The sequence below is a fragment of the Physeter macrocephalus genome, unplaced genomic scaffold (genome assembly GCF_002837175.3).
Source record: "Physeter macrocephalus isolate SW-GA unplaced genomic scaffold, ASM283717v5 random_671, whole genome shotgun sequence".
Lineage (NCBI taxonomy): Eukaryota > Metazoa > Chordata > Mammalia > Artiodactyla > Physeteridae > Physeter > Physeter macrocephalus.
Window position 1 is genome coordinate 1 of NW_021146023.1, and position 23,490 is coordinate 23,490.

The 23,490-nt window shown below is 47.9% G+C and overlaps 1 long non-coding RNA gene across 2 annotated transcripts in view; it reads right to left on the reverse strand.

Moving 5' to 3' along the window:
* Positions 1–5,487: 5,487 nt before the first annotated feature.
* LOC114485213 (uncharacterized) overlaps positions 5,488–23,490 on the reverse strand; it is a 24,935-nt gene continuing 6,932 nt past the window's right edge. The window contains exons 2-4 of one of the 2 annotated variants that reach the window (XR_003678697.1): positions 16,326–18,317; positions 15,656–15,755; positions 5,488–5,994 (exon numbers count right to left, since the gene is read on the reverse strand). This is a non-coding gene — a long non-coding RNA (uncharacterized lncRNA). The remainder of the gene's footprint in view (positions 5,995–15,655; positions 15,756–16,325; positions 18,318–23,490) is intronic. The other variant, XR_003678698.1, reaches the window with a different exon arrangement.

Here is a 23,490-nt window from a genome sequence, read left to right on the forward strand (position 1 = left end):
TCTCAGCTTCGTTCAATTACACTTAGCATAGTCTTCGAAGTAATATAATTGCATTTCTTTAAAAGAAGATACATACTCTACAATTCAAACTTTTGCAGTGATCTCACCAGAAAGCATATCCGATAAACATCTTAAATTCTCGATGGCTAGCCCAGCATTCCAAAAATGCATCTTGAAACACTCAAGCCTTTTGACACTGAGGAATGCATGCTAGCAGCTGTAGTTGGTTTGAAAAAGATGGACACGCTCTCAGGCAGTTTCCAACATACCCTGCTAGAACTTGCTGCAGTGTCTTTCTTTCCTCCATATATATATCGAGTGGCCCAGATCTGCCATTTTCACCATCAAATCGTTGCATATGCTTTACTCTTTTGAAGTTCAGTTCAGCTCAGCAAACATTTCCTGCAGCCTGATCCTGGGTCAGACCCAGCCCCGGTACTGAGGGCTCAAGGATGAGAAAACATGTAGTCCCTCCTCTCCAGAATCTTCTTCCATTGGGGAGAATTATATGAGTTATATTCATTATATTGGGATTATATTGACATAACCAGACTATAATGAGAGCTATGGGCTCTCACAGCATAACACGCTGTGTGGGTACAGGTAAAGGAACCGGTCATTCCACAAGAGGGAGAGGTGTCGGGGACAGCGAAGGTGACATGTGAAACCGTTCAAGTTTACCAAGTGGACAACACAGGGAAAGCAGAAAGTACAGCTCATCCATGTATGAGCGCTGAATCATAAACCAAAAATTACGTGGAAAAACCCCATGGAGATTAGAAAACACTCCTGTAACTAAGGCTCTGGTTCCTAGCCACCAAAACCACAAAAGTTGAGAAGTTTAAGACTCATCAAATCATCCAATTGCTTTGTCATGCAGCCACAGAGTGAGGCTTGAGTGCTGAGTAAAGGGTCCAATGAGAGGCCATCGCAGATGGGCAGGTCAATAGCTTTGTGAATGGCCATTTGCAGCAGATCACCATCTCCTGACAATCTTCAACTCATCTCTGTTCTTTCCGGGTGGGGGAGGGGGGAGAAGTGGGACTTCTAAACAGCCCAGTTATCCACAATAACCCTGTGCTAACCCAGCTGGTCAATGTCAATTCGATACATAGATAATAGGAGATAATGGGTCTGTTGCAACCCCTCGGGCCTAACCCTCCCTGCCACGCCGCAGATGCCAGCTCCACCTGTGGTCTACCGCTGCAAGTTAAAGAACTTCTGAGCTTATTTGCACCACTAGGGGAGAAGTTGGGCATGAGCTTCAGCCTCCTGCAGCCATAGGGATGAGGACAAAGGGGTCACTATCTGGAGCCGTGGGGAGGCCGGCAGTCCTTGGAGGAGTGCTTTCTGGCTGCAAGCACAGTTCGAGCTACCCTAGAGCAGGACTTCCCTGGTGGTTAAGTGGTCCAGTGGTTAAGACTCCACACTCCCAATGCGGGGGGCCCAGGTTCGATCAGGGAACTAGATCCCGCATGCCGCAACTAAAGATCTTGTATGCCGCAACTGAGAGCCGGTGCAGCCAAATAAATAAATATTTAAAAAAAGAAAAAAAAAAAAAAAAAGCTACCCTTGAGCAGAGTTTCTCGAAGCGACATTTCAGACATTTTGTGCCGGGACTTCCCTGGTGGTCCAGTGGGTAAGACTCCACGCTCCCGATGCAGGGGGCCTGGACCCGGTTTCGATCCCTGGTCGGGGATCTAGATCCCATATGCCACAACTAAGAAGTCCGCATGCTGCAACTACAGACCCCTCGTGCCACAACTAAGACCTGGCGCAGCCAAAATAAAATAAAAAATAAAAAAACATTTTGCACTGGATAATTCTTTGTTGTGGGAGATGGGTCTGTGCACTGTAGGTTGTTTAGCCCCATCCCTTGTGTCTCAGTCGGCTTAGGCTGCTATGACAAACACTGTATACCATAGACGGGGGGGCTTAAACGACAGAAATCTGTCTCACAGCTGTGGAAGCTGAAAGTCTGAGATTAGAGTGCCAGCATGGTAGGGTTCTGGCAAGAACCCTCTTCCCGGTTTGCCGATGACCTCTTAGTTGCTATATCCTCATACGGCTGAGAGAGAGGCTGAAACCAAGCAGAAGACGTGGCGCGGGCTCAGGGTGGCAAGGGGACCACCCTCCAGCGCCCACCCTCACTACCCATGTTATCAGTACACCCTGCGGCTACAAGTCCTCCACCTCCTCTCCAGTCTGTATTTGCGTTACTATGAAAAAAACAAAACAGTCGGGGCAAATCACACCCCCACCAGAAACCTCTGCGTTATGCTGGATATTTATTGGCCGCTTAATCTGTGCCAAGCACTGTTCTAAGTAAGCCCTTGCAGGAATTCTCTCATTTAATCCTTACGACACACCTATGCGATTGGTACTGTAACTATAAATGTCATAAATGGGGAAAGAGAGGTACAGAGACTGAGGGAGATCTGCCCGGGGCCAGGCAACCAATAGGAGGCCACGCAGACCGCAGCCAGGTCGGTGGTTTGGGGGAGGGAGAGTGCGATGCGTGCGCAGGCGCAGTGCATGCGCGCCTTACCTCCATCCTCCGTAGCAGTTAGGAGAAAGAGAAGGTAAGAAGAAAGGGGGAGCCCTCCCTGAACTGACCAGTCCACACAATTGTCCCTCCCGTCCTCCCGCCCTGAGCTCTTAGGCCTTGGTCAACACCCTACCCCAAGCAATACCTGCCAGAAACCAGCCACTGCCCACCCCAGGGCCCCTCTGACACCACACAGTCACCTCCCATTTCCTAACTCTCAACCAGCACTCCCATGCATGTAAACTCAGCCAGCAGAGCCTGTGCCAGGAAGGCATTTCCCCTCACCCTCCTCCCAGCCTCTGCCAGAATTCCTCAGAGAGGTCCAGACCCCTACATGAGGATTGCCAGGGGCCCTTGTTTAGAATACTGTGACAGTGAAATAAGCCAGACACAAAAGGACACACACTACATGATCCCACTTACAGAGGCCCCTAGAGCAGTCAAACTCAGAGACGGAAAGTAGAGCGGTGGTCACCAGGGACTGGGGGAGGGGGAGGGGGCATGGCTGTTTAATGGAGGCAGCGTTTCAGTTTGGGGAGATGAGAAAAGTTCTGGAGATGGTTGGTGGTGGTGGTTGCAGAACAATGTGAATGTACTTAATGCCTCTGAACTATACACTCAAAATGGTTAAATGGTAAATTTTCTATTCTGCATATTTTACCACAATTTTTAAAAAATGCTATGACAAAATCAGAATCTTGAGAGTGGTGTGGGGAAACCCACGTTTTTAACCAGCTCCCCAGTGGTTCTTATGCCCCCTCGGCACGAGAGCCGGGAATGTCATGGCCTCTTAGCTGTGCGACCTCAGTCAAGTCACGGAACGTACGGATCCCAAAGTCCCTTGTCTGGAAATGGACATGAGACTTTCCTCACCTGTTCTTGTGCGGATTACACAAGAGGAGGAATACAAAGTGCCAGGGGTGTGGGAGCCGCCCAGCAAAAGGGAACTTGACAGTCGGTCCACAAACACTTACTGAGCAGCCTGGCTACCAAGCTGAGCCGGGAACTGCCCTCAGTCGTCCCTCAAGTCCCAGCGCCTGCACACCGCAGGGGTCTCCCTTCCCCCATGCTCAGGCCTCCGAAGAGTTACCTGCCAGAAACAACATCTGGCAACAGGTAAGGAGGTTCCTGACTTCTCAGAGGCCTCGGCTTGGCAGGTCCGGTCCACACACACATTCCATTCCTCTCAGCAAGAGCCCAGGGACTGGGAGGGGTGAGGCAGGCCCCAAGGCCGCCTCACACCAAAACTGGACCCCTCCAGCCCTGCCAGTGCTCCTCCCAGACTCTGCCACCGACCCAGGGCACTTGGTTCAGCTCTCACCCAGGCCATTTCTACCAGCTTCTAGACCTCAGGAGAGCACTGGTAGGAAAGTGCCTCTTCTTTTCTTTTTTTTCTCCTCTTTTACTTTTCCCAAATTGACCACCTCTAGCCATGTTTAGAAAAGAAGAAAGTCTCCACTAGTACAAAAATAGCTTTAAAATAATACATCCCAGGCCTTTTGGGATAAAAGTGTTTCACTAATGTCGACAGCTAAGATTACAAAGTGCATCTACTTCAGCACTTACCGTAATATGATAGTTGGATGTTTTTAATACCTTTACTTTTTTTAAAGAGGTCCATTTACTTGTGTAGTTTGGGGTCTGTAAAGGGGTAAATGTGCTAGGAAATTACCTAAAGAGTCACTTCAGGCTAACACTTTTGTCTTGGGTACCAGGAGGGTGGGAAGGCTGCCAGGCTGCTCACGACCCCTTTATTAAGGTGTCTCCCCAAGGGCCTGTCACGTGCCAAGGAGGACACCCTGGAGAAGGGCCAGGCCTCCAGCCCTCCAACCCAACCCTCCCGCTCCCTTCCTTCCCTCTGTGTGAGGCCGTAGCATAAAATCAAAGTCCTCTTTCTAGAACCGGCTCTCCAAGTGGGTCATCCAGCCCTGCGTGCAATCTTGTCCTTTTCCCTGTTTTGCCTAAGAAACTATTCTTGAAAACTTTCCAAAATGGCTTTGGAGAATATTCGTATCTCGAATATTTCACTTCAGTGAAGTGTTTTTCACTTTAATAAAAAGCGATGGCAACTTTGGCAGGTGCCTGGGAGCTGGAATCCAAAGAAGAGGGAGTAAGGTGCCCGGTGCCCTTGTGGCTTGATTCTGCCAGATCTGTAGAAGGCTGTCACCCGCTCTCTTTCCATTTCCAGCAGGAGGGCAGTAGTCAGGGCTTGGGAAGCCTCGCCTCGCCCAGACCCCGACTTCCTGCCAGGCAGGCAGCCCTCTGGCCCCCACGGGTGCCCGCTGGGGGAGCAGACTGGACCCAGTGGCCTGTCCTGGACCCTGAGAGCCACAGAACCCTCCCCTTTGCCAATCTTGCCTCTCTACTCCTTTCTAGATCCCCCAGCGACTGGTACTCTAAGGGTGGGAGAAAAAAAAGCTCAAGGGTTACATTAAATCATTGGTTGTGACAAAGTGCGTCATTCTAGGTACATCAATTCAGAGGCTAATCAAGCAAACAGGATTAGTGAGAGGAGGGCCTAACCCTTTCTCAGAGGGTTAAGCCTCCAAAGCCTTGATCTCTGGCCCCAAACAGGGCCTTCCTTCCTGAGCTCTCTGCTATGCCAGGAATTCTGCACACAGTTAAAAAAAAAAAAATCTCCCCTGGATTTACTACTTTCTGATCTGACCAAGTTGGAATGCCTGCATGGAGAAACGCTCCTCGCCTGGAGGAGGACAGCACTGCATAGGAAACTGGGCCTCAGTAAATAACGCCCTTCACAGAAAAGCCCAGAGGCTGTCTCCCATGAGGGACTGGATGTAAGAACAGCACAGCCTGGGTAGTTGCTGGGCTGACCCTTTACCCTGAGATAACTTGGATGAGAAGGAAGGTGTTATGGGCTGAATTGTGTCCCCTGCCCCACAAATTCACATGTAGAAGTACCTCCAGTACCTCAGAAAGTGACTGTATTTGAAGATGGTCTTTAAAGAAGCAGTTAAGTTAAAATAAGATCATTAGGGTGGGCCCTAACCCCATAGACCGGTGTCCTTATAACAAGAGGAAATAAGGTCACAGACAGTTACAGAGGGACGACCGCGTGGAGACAGGAAAAGACCATCATTTATAAGCCAAGCAGAGGGGCCTCGAGAAACCCACCCTGCCACACCTCGATCTTGGACTTCTAGCCTCCAGGTTTGTGAAAAAACAAATGTCTGTTGTTCACCCATCTGGTCGGTGGCACTTTGTCCTGAAGGCCCGAGCAAACTAGTACAGAAGATGCAGCTGTAGAAAACCACGTGCCCCGGATGCAAGTGGCACAGATGAAGCTTCAGGAAGTTCAGAGAAGAGGTGAGATTTATTAAGAACTTGCAGGGAAGGGTGGGAGATCCTCAGATATGATGTTTGGCTACAACTGATTTGCTGAGAAAATTTATGCTGCATCTGTGGAAGCCCTTTCAGTCAAATCGCTGAGGAGGAAAAGAGAAGAATGAAAGAAAAGTGAATCTGCTCTGTATGTGGAATTCCCAGAATTCCCCTCCCTGTGGGGTCCTAGGTTGGGGTGGCCACGAGAAAGGTGTGCAGGGCTTGGAGGGTGCAGCACAAAAATGCAGCCCTTTTGTGCTCTGCGGGTGGAGCAGGGCAGACAAATGTGGGGCAGTTCAGGCATACTTCTTAGTGTTGGGGCAGCCACTGGCCTGAAGCCACTCCACTCCTGGGCCAGGTGTGTGTAGCTCTGAGGTGCGGGGCCCCCGCTTGCCACGAATGTCACTGCATCATGGTGATCTCAGGTGGTGAGAGCCCTTCTGTTCTGTCCCCCGTCTTTCCCACTCCGCGTGCATCTTCCCTCCCAAGGTGGCCCAGCTGAGACCAGCATTCTAGGCTCGACCCTCCAGCGCCTCGTTCCTGCCTCCGCACCTCCTACCCTCAGACCTACCACTGCCACCAAAAAAACCTCCCCAAACATCTGCTTCTAGCAAGTCGTCCTTCAGCACACTTCAAAGGCTGGGTCCTTCCAGATCAAGTCTAAACCCTCTGACTAGATGCTAAGACCTTTTATAATCTGTTCCCAACTTACTGCCCCGCCATCTTCCCTGCTACTCCCCAATACGTGCGCTCTGCCGAGTGAGGCCAGTCCCCTCCTCCCTGTTGGGGTCTCTGCCATGCCCACTCCATCACTCAGATATGTCCCCACGCTGTCAGGCCTTTCCTTCTTCAAGGTCCAGCTCAAGTCTCATCTCCTCTTCACAAAGCCTTCATCAAGGCCATTAGGTGCAGTATTTAAGAGAAAAGACCCTGGAGCCAGGCTGTCTGGATTCAGTTCCTGGCTTTGCACCTCCAGCTCTGTATGACTTTGAACAAATTACTTAATCTTTCTGTGCCTCAGTTTCCTCCACTGGAAAATGGAGATGAACAGCATTCGCAGGGTTGTTGTGAAGATTAAATGAGTTAAGTCACGTAAGGCATTTGTATTGTGCCCGACATGTAGAAAGCACTTGATAAGGGTTAGTTCTTATTTCATTTTTATTATTACCTGACCATTTCATCCCTCTCCAAGACTCTTTCCCCTGAATTTCTACACCTGGTATAATAGAGACCACATCACTCAAGTACTTAATTATAGTCAGTCTTGTACTGTTCGCTGCAATTTCATGTGTAACAAACAGGAACAAGAACATTTTCTCTGTGATCAGAACATCAATAAGCAATAGCTTATTCATGAACATAAACTATTCCTCATTCTTTACTTGCAGCATAAGGGGGAGAACTTGCCCTGCTTCTTCCTGGTAGCATTTAACCCCTAAGAGACCCAGGAGGGAAGAGATAGGGACAACGTGTCAGGAACAGGAAGACATGAAAATGCCCACAGAATGGTCCTGAAGCCCATCCTCCTGGAACATTTGAACACCAAGAATATGACATTTTGACAGACATGGTTTTCACATAAAGAAGCACTATCTGGAGGGGTGGTCTGACCAGAGGCAGGGCCCTCAGCCAGTGTCTGCTCCCTGGAAACTGAACAGCACCCAAGTAACAGAAGACCCCGAAGGCCCAGGGCCCAAGGGGCCAGCAGGTGGCCATAGTATCAAGGTGGGGTGGGCCCCTGACACTGTGCAGGCTCCCAGCTTTGCTGCCAAGGGCCTTCTGGTTTACCACCCAGACCACTGAAAGCTCATGAATCAGTCCACAGATCAAGACAATACGGGAGTTAGATCAAGACAATACGGGAGTTATGCGGCACTCAGCAGTTTCTTTCACTTTAAAATGAAGGGATTGGTGGAACCAGAGGATAGCTAACAAACCACCCAGTTCTGCAATTCTGCACAGTGAGTTCTTTGCGCAGTCAGAGCAAGCAAAGGCAGTCAGGGAGGACTCTGAGAGTTTGATTTCCATCAGTACTACCCAAAGCACTCTATAGATTCAAAGCAATCCCCATCAAAATTCCAAAGGCATTTTTCACAGAAATAGAAAAAAAAAAAATCCCAAAATTTTTATGGAAACACAAAAGTCTCCGAATAACCAAAGAAATCTTGAGAAGGAAGAAAGCTGGAGGTATCGCATGTCCTGGTTTTAAACTATATTACAAAGCTGTAGTAATCCAAACAGTATGGCATTGGCATAAAACAGACACATAGATCAATGGAACAGAATAGAGAGCCCAGAAATTAAACCATGCATTTATGGTTAATTAACTTACAACAAAGGAGCCAAGACTATACAATGGGAAAAAGATAGTCTCTTCAATAAATGAGAGTTTAATTTCCCCTTCCCCGTACACAGAGCTGCACAAAAGAAGGAAAAAAACCAGAGCCACAGAATAGCTCATCTGTGCTTCATGCATTTGGCACTAGAGCCCTCCTGGCTGAGAGGTGCCAAAGCTAAGGATGAATACAACAAGGTGTGCAACTTACCCAGGTTTAAGTTTCAGCTCTGACACTTACAGGCAAGTTGCCTGATTTTTGTGAAGCCTCAGTTTTCTCAGCCAATACACAAGGCTAATAATAATACTTACTTCATGCACTTATTGATTAAAATGTAAAGCACCTTGCACAGGACCCAAAGCAGAGGAGGTGCCCAAATCATTCCGAAAATGTTGATCAGGTACCCACTAAGGGACAGACACCATTTCAAGGCACTGGAGCACAGTCTTGCACAAAAAAAAAAAAAAAAAAAAAAAAAACAAAAAAAAAAAAAAAAAAAACCTCCCCCTTATAGAGTTTACTTTTAGAAGGAGAAGACAGATAATAAGAAATAACCTTAATAAAGGTCAGATTTCCTCAAAAGCACAGGAGAAGAATATGAAGAAAAATCAACTAGGGTAAATAGGATAGAGATGGAGGTGGGATTTCTAGGTAGAATCCTCAGCAAAGTCCACTCAGAGAAAATGAGCCTTGAATGGACACCTCAGTAAATGTCACTATTATTCTCATGGCCAGTCCTGTTGGTGCCAGGGTTTGGTGCCAACAATGTATTTTTCCTGGTGTCCAAATGGGTATTTCTCCCCAACGTATTTCACAAAAGAGAGTGTCAGGGTTGGAAGAGACTCAGATTCTCTGGTTCTTTTTTTTTTTTTTTTGCGGTATGTGGGCCTCTCACTGTTGTGGCCTCTCCCTTTGTGGAGCACAGGCTCCGGACGCGCAGGCTCAGCGGCCATGGCTCATGGGCCCAGCGGCTCCGCGGCATGTGGGATCTTCCCAGACGGGGGCACGAACTCGTGTCCCCTGCGTCGGCAGGCGGACTCTCAACCACTGCGCCACCAGGGAAGCCCGTCTGGTTCATTTTATAGAGGAAGAATGAAACCCACAAAGGTGGGCCGACAAACCCAGGGTCACACGGTTAAGTTCAGAGACCGAGATGGGTGCCACCTCCAGTCTCCTGACTCTAAGACCAATATTCTTGCCTCTGCTTCATACCCTGTTGCCCTAGGCTGACTCAGACCCATGTAAAATTGAGGCCTGGAGCCTGGAAGATTTCTAGCCTGGTGTTGTATTTCAACCTGCACAGTAGTTCATGGTTATTAGCTGTGCAGTCTGAATATATCTCTTTCAGACGCATTTATGGGGAAAAAAAATTATCATGGATTTGCAAGAAGACATTCACGAACCATTGACCCCAGTTTGAACAAATAAAAATTAAAGACCATCAATTCAGGGCATCCCTGGGCACCAAGAATACCACACACACAAATGCAACCACGCTGGAACCACTTATATGATACTCCTCAGCTGTAAGGCAGTCATCAAAAGACCAAGGATTTGTTGCCTTTTTTTTCCCTCAGATTGTCATCAAAATGTAAAAACACTATTTGATTTGTGTAGACTCCTTGAGCCCCTGAGAAGATACCCACAGAGTCCAGTTTGGCAAACTCATATATGGCGCAGGTTTTTTGAAGGGCTGTTTGTTATAGGATAAATCCTTGCGGTGATCAAGGGCATTTACAAGAACTACTAAGGCTAAAGAGAGCTGCAAAAAGTGATCAACCCAGTTTGCTTCATTGTGAAGCTGCCCTGGGCCAGAAGGATGAGACTGGAGCCTGGTAGCCATGGGACTTTCATACGTCTGCATAACTCTCAGAGACTAGGAACATCTGTGGGCTGTTAAGGTGGGGACCTCAAAGCACCATCCATCCATTCATTGAACAGATACTAACTGAGCACCTAGTGTGTGCCTGGCACTGTTACAGGCACTGAGGATATGACAGGAAACCAAACAAAGCCCCTGACATCATGAAGCTTACATTCCAGTGAGGAGGAAGGATTAGGAAGATTAGGGAGTGAATGTGTGTCAGACAGTGATAAGTAAGTGGGTAAAAGGCATGGGTGATGCCTGGAATCAGGAGAGCAAGGGCTTGTTCCTTTAAGTTAAGTTTTCAGAGAAGGGGTCTCTAGAGAGGTGACATTGGAAGGCGAAGAGTTTGTCAAGGGAAGGACATTCTAGGCATAGTTCTCCGCAAACTCAAAAGCCCTGAGGCGGAAGAGCAAGGGGACACTTGTGGCCTGAGCTGATGAGGGAAGGAGAGGTGGGGTCAGAAGAGCAGTGAGGGCCAACAGACCTTTGCAAGCACTTAAATTTTGCCTCGAGTGAGATGGGGAGTGAGATGCTGAAATGAGGAATGACATTATTTGACTAATGTTTTTAAAGGGTTGAACTTATTGCTGTGCTCAGAAGAGACCAGAGTGGGACCAAGACTGAAACAGGGAGAGCAGTTAGGGAACAATTGTCATAATCCAGATGAGAGGTGTGGTGGCCTGGATCCGGCAGCAGTGTTCGGGATGGGGAGAAGTGACTCGATTCTGGATACGGAAGATGGAGCCGAAAGGAATTGCTCATTGTCTAAACATGAGTTGTAAAAGAATTCGAGAAGTCCAAGATGACACCAGAGTTTTAGCCTGAAGCACCTGAGGGTAGAGTTGACATTGATGGAGATAAAGTCCGTGGGAGGGTGTGGGGTGGGGTGGGGGTGGGGGAGAAGGGAGGTAAAGAGAGAATTTTCCCACCAGGTGTTCAAGCTCTGACCTTGATTTATAAAGTCAACCTTGCATGAGAGATGTACCATATGATCCCACAATTCCACCACAGGGCATAACACCCAAAAGAACTGAAAGCAGGGACTCATACTTGTACAACAATGTTCGTGGCAGTGCCATTCACAATAGCCAAAAAGTGGAAACAACTCAAATGTCCATTGACAGATGACTGGATAAGCAAAATGTGACCTATACATACAATTCAGCCTATAGAAGAAAGGAGGTTCTGACACATGCTACAGCATGGACATACCTTGAAGACATTATGCTACGTGAAGTAAGCCAGCCATCAAAGAACAAATGTATGGGGCTTCCCCGGTGGCGCAGTGGTTAACAATCCGCCTGCCAATGCAGGGGACACGGGTTCAAGCCCTGGTCCAGGAAGATCCCACATGCCACGGAGCAACTAAGCGCATGCGCCGCAACTAGTGAGCCTGCGCTCTAGAGCCCGCGAGCCACAACTACTGAAGCCTGCGCGCCTAGAGCCCGTGCTCCGCAACAAGAGAAGCCACTGCAATGAGAAGCCCGCGCACCGCAACAAAGAGTAGCCTCCCACTCGCCGCAACTAGACAAAGCCCGCGCGCAGCAATGAAGACCCAACGCAGACAAAAATAATAAATAAATAAAATAAATAAATTTTTTAGGAAAAGGACAAATGTATGACTCCACCAATATGAGGCACCCAACGTAGCTAAATTCATAGAGACAGAAAATAGAATCGTGGTTGCCAGGCACTGGAGGGAGAAAAGGGGAAGGTATTGTTTAATGGGTACAGAGCTTCTGTTTGGGAAGATGAACGTGTTCTGGAGACAGAGAACGGTGATGAGCGCACAGCAATGTGAATGTACTTAATGCCACTGAACTGTACACCTAAAAATGGTTAAAACGCTAAATCTTATGTATATTTTACAATTAAAAAAAAACAGATGGCAACCTCACAGGTTAGTCCACTGGCAAGGGCTCTATAAGGCTTTAGAGGGACTTCCCTGGCGGTCCAGTGGTTAAGACTCCTCACTTCCACTGCAGGGGCCACAGGTTTGATCCCTGATCAGGGAGCTAAGATCCCGAATGTGCAAAAAATAAATAAATAAAGGCTTTAGAGAGTTTATAAATACAAACTCCAAAAAAAAAAAAAAAAAATCATCTTAGAGTTTCCCCATGGTTAGTGGTGGTTGCAGGAATATCTGCACCCAATCCACCAAGAGGGCTTCAACAGGGAGAGACAGAGCACTGGGGGAGGGGCGGAGGTGAAATAGAAGCCTATTCCAGGCAGAAAGAACATATGAAAGAGATACGACTGGGAATTCGCTGGTGGTCCAGTGGTTAGGACTCGGCGCTCTCACTGCCGGGGGCCCAGGTTGGATCCCCGATCAGAGAACTAAGATCCCACAAGCCACGCAGCACAGCCAAAAAAGAGAGAGAGAGGACTTGAATAAGACGGCCAGAGAAGCAAAGAGGATTGAAAGAACGGGAGCAAGGATGCTGTGGACCACCAAAGGTGGGGAGATCTGATGACGGCTTTGGTGACCCAGAGAAAGTCATTGTGCTTTACATCCTGTGTGAAGCTGATAAAGGGGCCTAATTACAAGAGCTCACATTACCGAGTACTTACTCTGCGTCTAAGCCCTGCACAGCTACTAACTGGCCTAATCCTCACAACCGCCACACAAGGGAAATACTCTAATCATCCTGATTTCACAAATGGGGAAACAAGAACCTGTCCCATCAGAAGGTTAGAGTAGCAGAAACAGGACTGAAACCCCGGCAGTCCAGTTCCGGAGTGGAGCGCTTAACCACTAGGCTACCCAGCTCTCAATGCCAGACAGTGTGACGTGCAAACATTGTGACTTTGGGAGTGGACATTTATAGATTCAACCTTCCAGCATTTCATCTTTCAAAACCCTCTTGGGCACTTAAGACACCACGTGGCCAAATAGATGTCTTGAGCAAAAGCCCCACTGGTCTGAACCTCACAGTCTTATCTTAAAGTCCAGCCATGGCTCTCTGATCAAACGCACTGATTTTCTGCTTATTTACCACAATGACTCTTTATGACAACAGCTGACAGCACTGTTGCTGTGAGAAAGCCGAGCCCAAGCTCTGTTCTGTTTTTAACTATTAAGGGACACGGCAGAATCCTCTTGAGAAGCTCAAGTAGAGAAAGCCAGAGGCCAATGGCAGGGGCAGGAAATGTTCGTTTCTGCTGAAGTCACGTTTACATGAAATTCTGACTTCAAAGTCCATGAAAGTGAGGGCCATGAAAGAAGGTTTCAAAGGAAACACTTGTGATCAGGGAAAAGCCTGTAACCTGGCCAGCAGAGGAGTCCCAGCAAGGATAGCTGTAATCTTTCTCCTGTCGTTTAAAGCAAAGCTTGTGAAGATGAAAAGCCACAGCAAGTTCTTCTAAGCTCCGCAGACCTTATGTGAATCCCCGTGCCTGGCTGCATTAATTCTACCTCCTTCTGTGCTGGCTGTTGGTAAATGCTTACTGAATGAATAGATATGATGCATCCAGTGTATAACAAGTCCTTTGGGGAAAGGGGTCAAATCCCAATCATCTTTAAATCTTGAGACACTTAATAAATGTTGAAGTACATCATACTAGAAAAAAGTGCTGCGTTGGAAACGCATGCAAACACTGTGAGAGGCTAGAAGCCGCTCCCGAAAGGACGAGAGAGGAGTGTGCAGCCACGTGAGTGCTGGGAAGCCAGCCAGAAGCTCCTGCCATCATCTCTCTATTTTATGTGCCAGGCATACTGTGCAGGGGACCTTCCCGGGTCCCCAGGGGATGTGAAGTCTAGCAGAAGCCCAGTACTGTGGGAGTTGAAATGGGGGTGCCCGGCACCACAGGAGGCCACTGAGCCCAGACCCAGAGGCTCAGGGGGTCTGAGGTAGTGACTCAAAGGCCCAGAAAAATGGAGGGCAGACAGAGTGTTGGGGAGAATTGTGAAGTCAGGAGCAGGGACCAACATCATGAATTTGGGTACCAGCAAGCACTTCGGTATGCCTGGGGCGAAAGGTGCACATGGGAAAGCCATGGGTGCTGAAATGGAAGCAGGTCGTGGCAGGCTTGGGTGCTAAGCACAAGACATGAACTTCACCCTGAAAGCCAAGAGGAGCCTCTGAAGAATTATAAGCAGGGGAGTAACATGATCCGATTTTTATTTTAGGCTGGCCTTTACTTAAAGCTCACGCCCTCTGTGGAGGAAAAGGTCTAAGACAGGCAGACCAGTAAATAATGGTGGCAATTGCAGTAAATAATGAAAACCTAAGATGTCAGGGATGTTAAGGAGGGGGGTGCTGGTGTGGCGACCAGATGGTTACAGAGCTGATCAGAGGCAGAGAAAACTCGACGGGGGTCCGGTTGGCAGGGTGAGGGGAGGCGGAGGTGGGCCCAGTGCTGGAAAGCAGGCTTGAGAATCAGCGGCCCCAAGAGGTTGCCCAGAGAGTCCAGAGCGAGAAAAATGAGGAGCCCAGGACAGGTCCTCGGGAAATTCTGCCACTTGTGAGCTCGTGGGAAGAGACGGGGCCATAAGGGGCCTGGGAAGAGGGGGCAAAGTAGTCCTAACCATGCAGACAAAAGAGAAATCACTAGGGTATTCCCTAGCGGTCCAGCGGTTAGGACTTGGCACTTGCACGGCTGCGGCCTAGGTTCAGTCCCTGGTTGGGGAACTAAGATCCCGCAAGCTGTGCAGTGAGGCCAAAAAAAAAAAAAAAAAAAAAAAGAAAAGAAAAAAGAGAGAAATCACTAAGCCAATCCAGGAGCCAAGGCTAATGCCGGGGTGGAGGAGGTGGGGCGGGGGCGCGTCTGCGGGAGTGAAGGGACAGGAAACCCCAATATTCCCCAGTGACGAACAGTGACTGCTCCAGCTGGTGGTGCCATGTGAGATGCAGGCTCGGTGAAGATTTCAACATTTCAAGAGAAGCTAGGCTATTCCTCTTGAATACGTTCCCGATTTTCTGGAAATCTGATTTTTAAATGTTCGCAACTACCTCAAATACAGTAAGCCCCAAACCTGACTATGGCCCAAATTAAGATACCTATGACCAGGATTTCCACTCCCCACTGTTACTTCTTCCTTTCATCTCCCCCCTCATGTGGGTGTCTCCCCTCCGGAGAAAGCATTTCCTTTACAGGATCCAAAATACTTTTTCCTAAACTCTGTGGATCTTCACTAGAAGTAGCTACAAACCCTTAAGTTCTAAGACTCTGGTCTCTGCCCCACCCTGAATTCAACAGATACTGTCCTATAAGCCGTGTAAATGTTCCGCATATGCCACACATGTTAACAGCCCTACATACAAAGAAACCCTTGAGACTCCTTTGGAAGGAGTCAATTATTCTTCTAATTCTTCTGTGCATTTTCCACAGGCTTTTCAAACAGCTGAAAGGAGAGAGGAAGACTTGAAATTCTAGGTCCTAGAGAGGAAGGGGCGGGGCCCCTGGTGTTCTGAGCCAGCTCTCTCCTGAGTGTGACTTCTGGTCCAGGGACAGGGAGGCATGGTCATCTGCAGAGGCTCCCATGAGCCTCATGTCTAGATGGAGGTATCATTATAACAATTAAAGTTATCATTCTTTCGGTCCCCACGAAACTTCTCTCACCTGTGTTTGGGATGGAGACTGACTCCGCCCGGGCTTGGCTGGTGGCCCCCTCAGGCTTGTTCTGGTCTTTGCACTCCAGGGCTGATGGCTGTGGTGCATTCTAACAACAAGGACGGGGATTGTTACCAGTCGCACATCAAATCACCCAACCAATTAACGTTTCTCAAATGCCTAATATATAAAAAAACGAGGGGCCCCACGTTTACACCCCACCGCATCTCAGTCCAGCCCACCCATCACTAGGAAGCTCTGCCTGTAGAAGAGATAACAGGATCTTAAGAAGGGAGCTGGCATCAGCTGAAAGACATCCTTCTGTGAAAGTCCAGTGACCCTTGTACAAAGGGGACAATGCCATCTCAGGTTCATCAGTACAGCAGACCCAGTCCCTGGCCTCAAGGATTTGGCGGTGGCAGAAGAAAAGAGATAAGGTGCAATTCAGTACTGAGGAACAAGATGCTGTCAGGTGAGGAATGTGTAGAAAGGAGGGTGTGAGTTACTGTCCACTGTGCATCTTTTCTCTGCACCACAGCTGACCTGGATACCATGCAGCAGGAGCTCTAACCCGTGGATTGAATTCCACTAAGAGTTCCTGAAGCCTATGTGGTAGATCTCCAATGCAGGGGTCACCACCATCCCAGAGTAGGGGGTCCCCTGAGGAAGGAAAGCCTACCTGAGCGCGGGATTCCCTGGCCAATGCCAGAATCCTGTCTGGCAACAACATGGAAACCAGTTTGTGGAGAACAGAGTTACTATCAGTAGCTTCCATGTTCTTTTCATGTGTTTGCTCAAGTTGAACATCATCCCAAGAAATGACTCTTTCTCCGGAGAAAGTAACTTGGAGATTGATGAATGGAATGAGTCTGGATCTTCAACTTCAAATTGGTAAATTTTCTTATTCATGCTTTCTTCTTCCAGGTGATCTACCCTCACCATAAGTAACAAGCAAATCCCTCATTAGACTTTCCTAAGGGCTGAGGCCATGGATGATTTGTCTTTGTATCCCTGTTTATAGAGCCTAGCACATTGTCCCAGGCACTCTGGAAAAGTTTGTGGCTTGGGTAGATGACTGACGAAGGAAGAAAGGAAGGAACGAAGGAAGGAAGGGAGGGAGGGAGGGAAGGAGGGAGGGAGGAGGAAGGAAGGGAAGGAAGGAAGGAAGGAATATTTTTTCGACTGAATGATACTTGCATTTCTTTAACAACCACTGACATGAAAACTGAGACACAGAGAGCTTAAGTAACTTGCCCAAGATCACACAGCTAGGAAGTCGCAGAGCTGGGATTTCAACCCAGGCCACCTGGTTCATGAACCCACACTCAAAACTATTAAACCATCCACTTATGTTTCTCAGCATATACTAGAAAATATGAAAGAAAATAAAAGTCCAAGGCAAAGTTACCAAAATATCCAAAAGAAGAAGTTATCCTGAAGAAATATGGTTCTTAGCTAATTATATAGATTGCCTTGCAGTGTCCTGTTGGAAAACTCATAGCCAAAACTAGAGCACTTTAGAAACAAGAGAATAATATTACTAAACTAGCAAAACAGAGATTCTGTAGTAGTTGAACTGGATGAAGGGGTAAAAACCAAATTTGGTTTCAATTGACTTTAGGAAAGGAAATAATCAAATCATCAAGCAAATGGTTTTCTGATACAAATAGGAAATTAATCTGATACAAATAGGAAATTAATCTGAAACCGTCAGAACAAGTTACCCTGCCTTAAAATCCTATGATCCCTCTAAAAATGTAAACCTCAGAAGGAAGCCATTATTAAATCCAGCCTTACTGAGTGGTGAGTTCAATTCAATCCCCAGAGATTCATATTAAGGCACTAAGTGATTCTAAGGTGTATCTTGTTAGTAACAGAGAACAGTGCCCAGAGGAAAGTTTCAGGGAGAAAAATCCTTTCACAGCCACCATTTTGGTGTCTTCCTGAATACAGAGGATGAGAAAAATAGAAGAAAGAACCCAAGACATCGAGGTGGGGATGGGGAAGAGAAAGAGTCATGAAATTAAATGGTGTAAAAATTTAAATGCTCTTAAAACTTTTCCTTTTAAAAGGGACTCCCCGGCACTTCCCTGGCGGTCCAGCGGTTAAGACTCCATGCTTCCACTGCAGGGGGCACTGGGTTCCATCACTGCTCAGAGAACTAAGATCCCGCATGCTGCACAGTGTGGCCAAAACAAATAAAAAATAAATAAAAGGGACTCCTCTGCGGAAAACATTGTACTAGATGACGTGTGAGCTTGGAAAAGATTAAGGCAGGATCCAGCCGGTGGTACAGCTTCTGATGTTACCAGAAGATGGGCCTGGTATCGTCTAAGTCAAGCGAGGGACGAAACCAACGACTTCTGCTGACGTGTCCCACGCTGATCAAAGGAGAAACCCATTCTCTGCCGGGAGCAGAGAATGCACTGCTGCGTCAGACCAGGCAATTGGCATCGTCATTCCAGGGCATGACCACTGTGTGGCAGGAACGGACGTGAGGGAAGGGCAGGCTGTGGCCAAAGAACTCGTTGGAGCCATATTCCAGAGAAGAGAGGATGGGGGGCTGGGCGGGGCATTCCCCAGAGGCCCTCCAAGACCCCAGACGCTGGCGTTTTACATCTAAAAGGTACAGTGAACTGTGTGGAGAAAACGGATACATAACGAGGTTCCCCTGCAAAAGGGTAGAGACGGGCTTAGTTACTCACTCCATGTAAAATAGTAACAAAGCACATAGTGGTTAAATAGTGTTATTACTATACATGATATTATGTTACTAATGTGAATCGCTCACAGTTTCCTGGCCAGGAAGACTGAACTGAAGTTTTTTTTAACAATGAAATCATGTTTTTTTGACCAACAGATTGGTAAAAAATAAAAGAGCTCAATAAAAACAAATAAGGGTATAGAGAAAGCAGGGGCTTTCATACCCAGAACGTACATAGATACTGCCTTTTGGGAGGGTGATTGGGAGCAGCTATTAAAATGTTAGATGCACGTGCTCCTTCGCCCAGCAATTCCATTGCTAAGTATCTGAGTGAAATCCTTGTCCGTGTGCTCAGAATGGCGTGTGCCGGGATGTTCCTAGACATAGGAAACAACATGCAACATACAACATTTCATCTAGGCTATGCAATATTTCACAACAGTGAAGGAGAATGAAGCAGATCTGTATTTACCTACACAGAACATCTCCAAAACATATTGTGAAGGGGAAAAAAGCAAATTGCAAAGCAATATGCTACGGTCTTTTTTTTTTTTTTAATTTATTTAGTTATGGCCGCGTTGGGTCTTCGTTGCCGCATGCGGGCTTCCTCTAGTTGCAGCGAGCAGGGGCTACTCTTTGTTGCGGTGCACGGGCTTCTCATTGCGGTGGCTTCTCTTGTTGCGGAGCACGGGCTCTAGGCGCACGGGCTTCAGTAGCTGTAGCACAAGGGCTCAGTAGTTGTGGCTCACGGGCTTAGTTGCTCCGTGGCGTGTGGGATCTTCCCGGACCAGGGCTCGAACCCGTGTCCCGTGCACTGGCAGGAGGATTCTTAACCACTGCACCACTAGGGAAGTCCCAATGCTATGGTCTTATTTATGATTTCTTTTAACCCACCAACTATAGACGCCTGGGTTACTCTACAGATATATATGTCCAAAAGCTTTGAGCAAAGTCTGCAGGGGGCATGCCAAGATTATGGCAGTGGTTAGCACTATGGAGGAGCGTGCAAGTGGGCTTGGGACAAGGAGAACAGCCCTTTTTAAAATTTTTTATAAAAATGACTTGCTATGCGGTGTAATTAAAAATTAAATCTTTGAAAATGTTAGCTCTAAAAATGTCTACCTGCCCAATCGAGTGTCCATCAGGGTTGGAAGTATTTTACCAGCTGTAATTACTTCAACAAGAGGAGGTTCATTCAACAGATATTTATTGAGCACCTACTATGGGCCAGGCACTGTTCTAGACTCTGGGGAATATTAAAAATATCTGCTTTCGTGGAGTTTAGATTCCAGGGGAGTTTATGGCATCATCTCCTTGGGGCGGCAGGGGGCGGTGTCTCTGGGGGGTTGATAAAATATGCCCAGAGGCAGGGTCAGCTCTTCTAGGCCAGGGAAAGAGGAAGAGGTGGCTGCAGTTGGGCAGCTCTGCTGCCACTCCCCAGGCCTTGTGAAGGGATTGAGAACCAAGCATGGAAGGAGGGAAGGGGACAGCCAAGCTCTGGTCTGGCTTAGGAGGCCTGGGTCCGCAGGGCTACCAAGGAGAGTTCCCTTCCCACACGGGGCCACTTAGAATGATGATGGCTGAGAGCCAACAAGTAGGGGGACAGAGAGACAGAGAGTAAGAGGTAAGTGAGTGGAAGGAAGTAAGATCAGAGAGGAAAGGAGCTCGTGGAGGAGCAGGCGTTGCTCCACCTTTGGCCAAAAGCGAGGAGACCATCTCTCCCTTCAAGAGTCATCTGGCGCCAGAGCAAGGCCCAGCAGCCCTGACTTGTGCTGGGAGCTATGTGAGAGCCTGCCATTCCTCAACATCCTCACTTCCCCTCCTTCTGACCCCTCTGTCCCCGACACCAGGCCACCTGATTTCTGCTTTGCTTCCTGTCTGAGCTGAACGGAATAGGGAATAGGATAGGTGAAGTGACTCCAGAGAGGTCTAACCTGAAAAAGCAGAACTGAGACTAAGCTTACCATAGTAATCATTTTGCAGTATATACATAGATCAAATCATTATCTTGTACACCTAAAGCTAACACAACATTATATGTCAATCACATGTCAATAAAACTGGAAAAAGAAAAAGTGGAACTGAATTTGTGGTTTACTCAAGAGATTAAACATACAGTTTAAGGAGAGAGGGTTAAGGGAATCCTGTAACCCAGAACAACCTGCATCCACAGAATAATGGCAAGGAGGGGGCCCTGGGGTACACACAGAGGAAGGACTCAGTAATAGTGAAATGGCAGACATCCTTAAAAAGCCAGTAAGGGAGAGATTTCAGGCTCGGGCAGCCTCTCCTGAGGTCTTCAAATCATCCCTCAGAGGCCCCAGCGATGCCCCACCTGACCCGGCCAGCGTGATGTGATGCCAGCTCACACGGGTGCTGGGAGGCAAAGGTAATCTGATTGGTCTGGAAAGTCATGTTTGCTAGGGAAGACTGGCTCTGTTAAAGATCAGTGTCAGGTTTGAACCTGTTCTTCCCAGACCCACGTGCTGTACCTCAGAGAGCAAGACAGGGAGAAACGCAGGGCGGTGTGAGCAGCTTTGCAGAGGTCTGATGATTTATAAGATCCAAGTGGGTTTAAGACTGCCATGCCCAGTTGACCGGACTGGACCTCAAGCTAAAGAATCACCTCCACTTCATTTCTTTTCCACGTTGAACTCAGAGAATCAACCGGGAGATTCCTCACCCACCACTTCACATAGTAAATAATCCTTTCAACAGAGAATGGATAAACAACAAGGTCCTACCGTATAGCACAGGGAACTATATTCAATATCCTGTGATAAACCATTATGAAAAAGAATGTACATATAGGGGGCTTGCCTGGTGGCACAGTGGTTAAGAATCTGCCTGCCGATGCAGGGGACACAGGTTCAAGCCCTGATATGGGAAGATCCCACATGCCGCGGAGCAAATAAGCCCGTGTGCCACAACTACTGAGCCTGCACTCCAGAGCCCGCGAGCCACAACTACTGAGCCCATGTGCCACAAGTACTGAAGCCCGCGCGCCTAGAGCCTGTGCTCCGCAACAAGAGAAGCCACCGCAATGAGAAGCCCGCGCACCGCAACGAAGAGTAGCCCCCGCTCGCCGCAACTAGAGAAAGCCTGCGTGCAGCAATGAAGACCCAACGCAGCCATAAATAAATAAATAAATTTATTTTTAAAAAAAAGAATGTGTGTGTATATATATGTATAACTGAATCACTTTGCTGTACAGCAGAAATTAACACAACATTGTAAATCAACTATACTTGAATAAAAAATTTTTTTTAATTTTTAAAATAGTAATGCTTTCTTCTCGCCCTCGGCTGGCAAGGCCTTCCCAGCTCAGGAGCCTGCTCTGTGAACAAGGAATCAGCATAAGGCACCTGGGTCAGCTACCATTTGCACAAGTCTGCATGGGGCTGGCAATGGTGTTTCTCTCTTGGCAACTCGAGGTGTACATTGCTTAAACACATGGCATTGCTTTAAAATACACAATTCCCCAGGAGATTTCTGATCTCAATGCCTCCAAACCTTTCTTTTTTCTTCTTTTTTCAAATCTACTTTCTAGAAGGACTTTGCCCAAACCTAAGATAAACACATTTGGCAAACCCCAGCCTCACTGTCCTCAACAGAGGCTTGGAAACGCCCTGAAAGGCATGGATGTGAGTGCCATGTGCTCAGACACCGCATATGCTCCCCTGCTCACATGTCACTATTTCACAGCCAAGTGCTTCCCAGCAAAATACACAAGGGCTTTGTCTCAATCTGCAACAGTCTGCACTGGCATCAGAGCCACTGTCACTGTGTCTGTCCAGCTCAGAAAGAACAGCTGGGTGGAGGGTGGCAGTGAGCTGCCATGGAGAGAGGGTCAGCCCCACCTTGCTTCAGGGGGAAAACACAACTCCACATCCCGGCTGGGATTTCTGGTCACAAATCTCACTAGGAAGGAAGGGATGGGGGAGATAAGTGAAGGTGATTTTTTTTGTATTACTCCCTTAATAAAACAAAGCCTAGGGACTTCTCTGGTGGCGCAGTGGTTAAGAATTCTCCTGCCAATGCAGGGGACACGGCTTCGAACCCTGGTCCAGGAAGATCCCACATGCCACAAAGAAACTAATCCTGTGTGCCACAACTAACTGAAGCCCGCGCGCCTAGAGCCCGTGCTCCGCAACAAGAGAAGCCACAACAAAGCGTAAACCCGGCTCGACACAACTAGAGAAAGCCTGCGCGCAGCAAGGAAGACGCAACGCAGCCAAATAAATAAATAAATAAATAAATAACAAAGCCTGGTCAAGGCATCAGAATCTCACCCGAGGGACTTCCCTGGTGGTCCAATGTTTAAGACTCTGTGCTCCCAATGCAGGGGGCCCAGGTTCGATCCCTGGTCAGGGAACTAGATCCCTCATGCCACAACTAAAAGAGCCCGAATGCCACAACTAAAGATCCCACTTGCTGCAACAAAGATCCCGCGTGCCCCAACTAAGACCCGGCGCAGCCAAATAAATAAATATTTTTCTAAAGATTTATTTATTATTTATTTATTTTTATTTTTGGCTGTATCGGGTCTTAGTTGCGGCACACAGGATCTTCGTTGAGGCATGTGGGCACTTCATTGCAGCATGCAGGCTTCTCTCTAGTTGTGGCCCACAGGCTCCAGGGCATGTGGGCTCTGTAGTTGTGGCGCGCAGGTTCCAGAGTGCGTGGACCCTACAGTTTGCAGCTCGCAGACTCTCTAGTTGAGGTGTGCGAGCTCAGTAGTTGTGGCATGCGGGCTTAGTTGTCCTGTGGCATGTGGTATCTTAGTTCCCTGACCAGGGATCGAACCGGCATCCCCTGCATTGTAAGGCGGATTCTCTACCACCAGACCACCAGGGAAGTCCCTAAATAAATTTTTTTTTTTAAAAAGAATTGCATCCGAAAGATGCATTTTTTAATAAAAACAAAATAATCAATTGGGAACAGAATAATCACTGTGAATTTTTTTTTTTTTTTTTTTTTTTGGCGGTACGTGGGCCTCTCACTGTTGTGGCCCCTCCCTTCGCAGAGCACTGGCTCCGGACACGCAGGCCCAGCGGCCATGGCTCACGGGCCCAGCCGCTCCGCGGCATGTGGGATCTTCCCGGACCGGGGCACGAACCCGTGTTCCCTGCATCAGCAG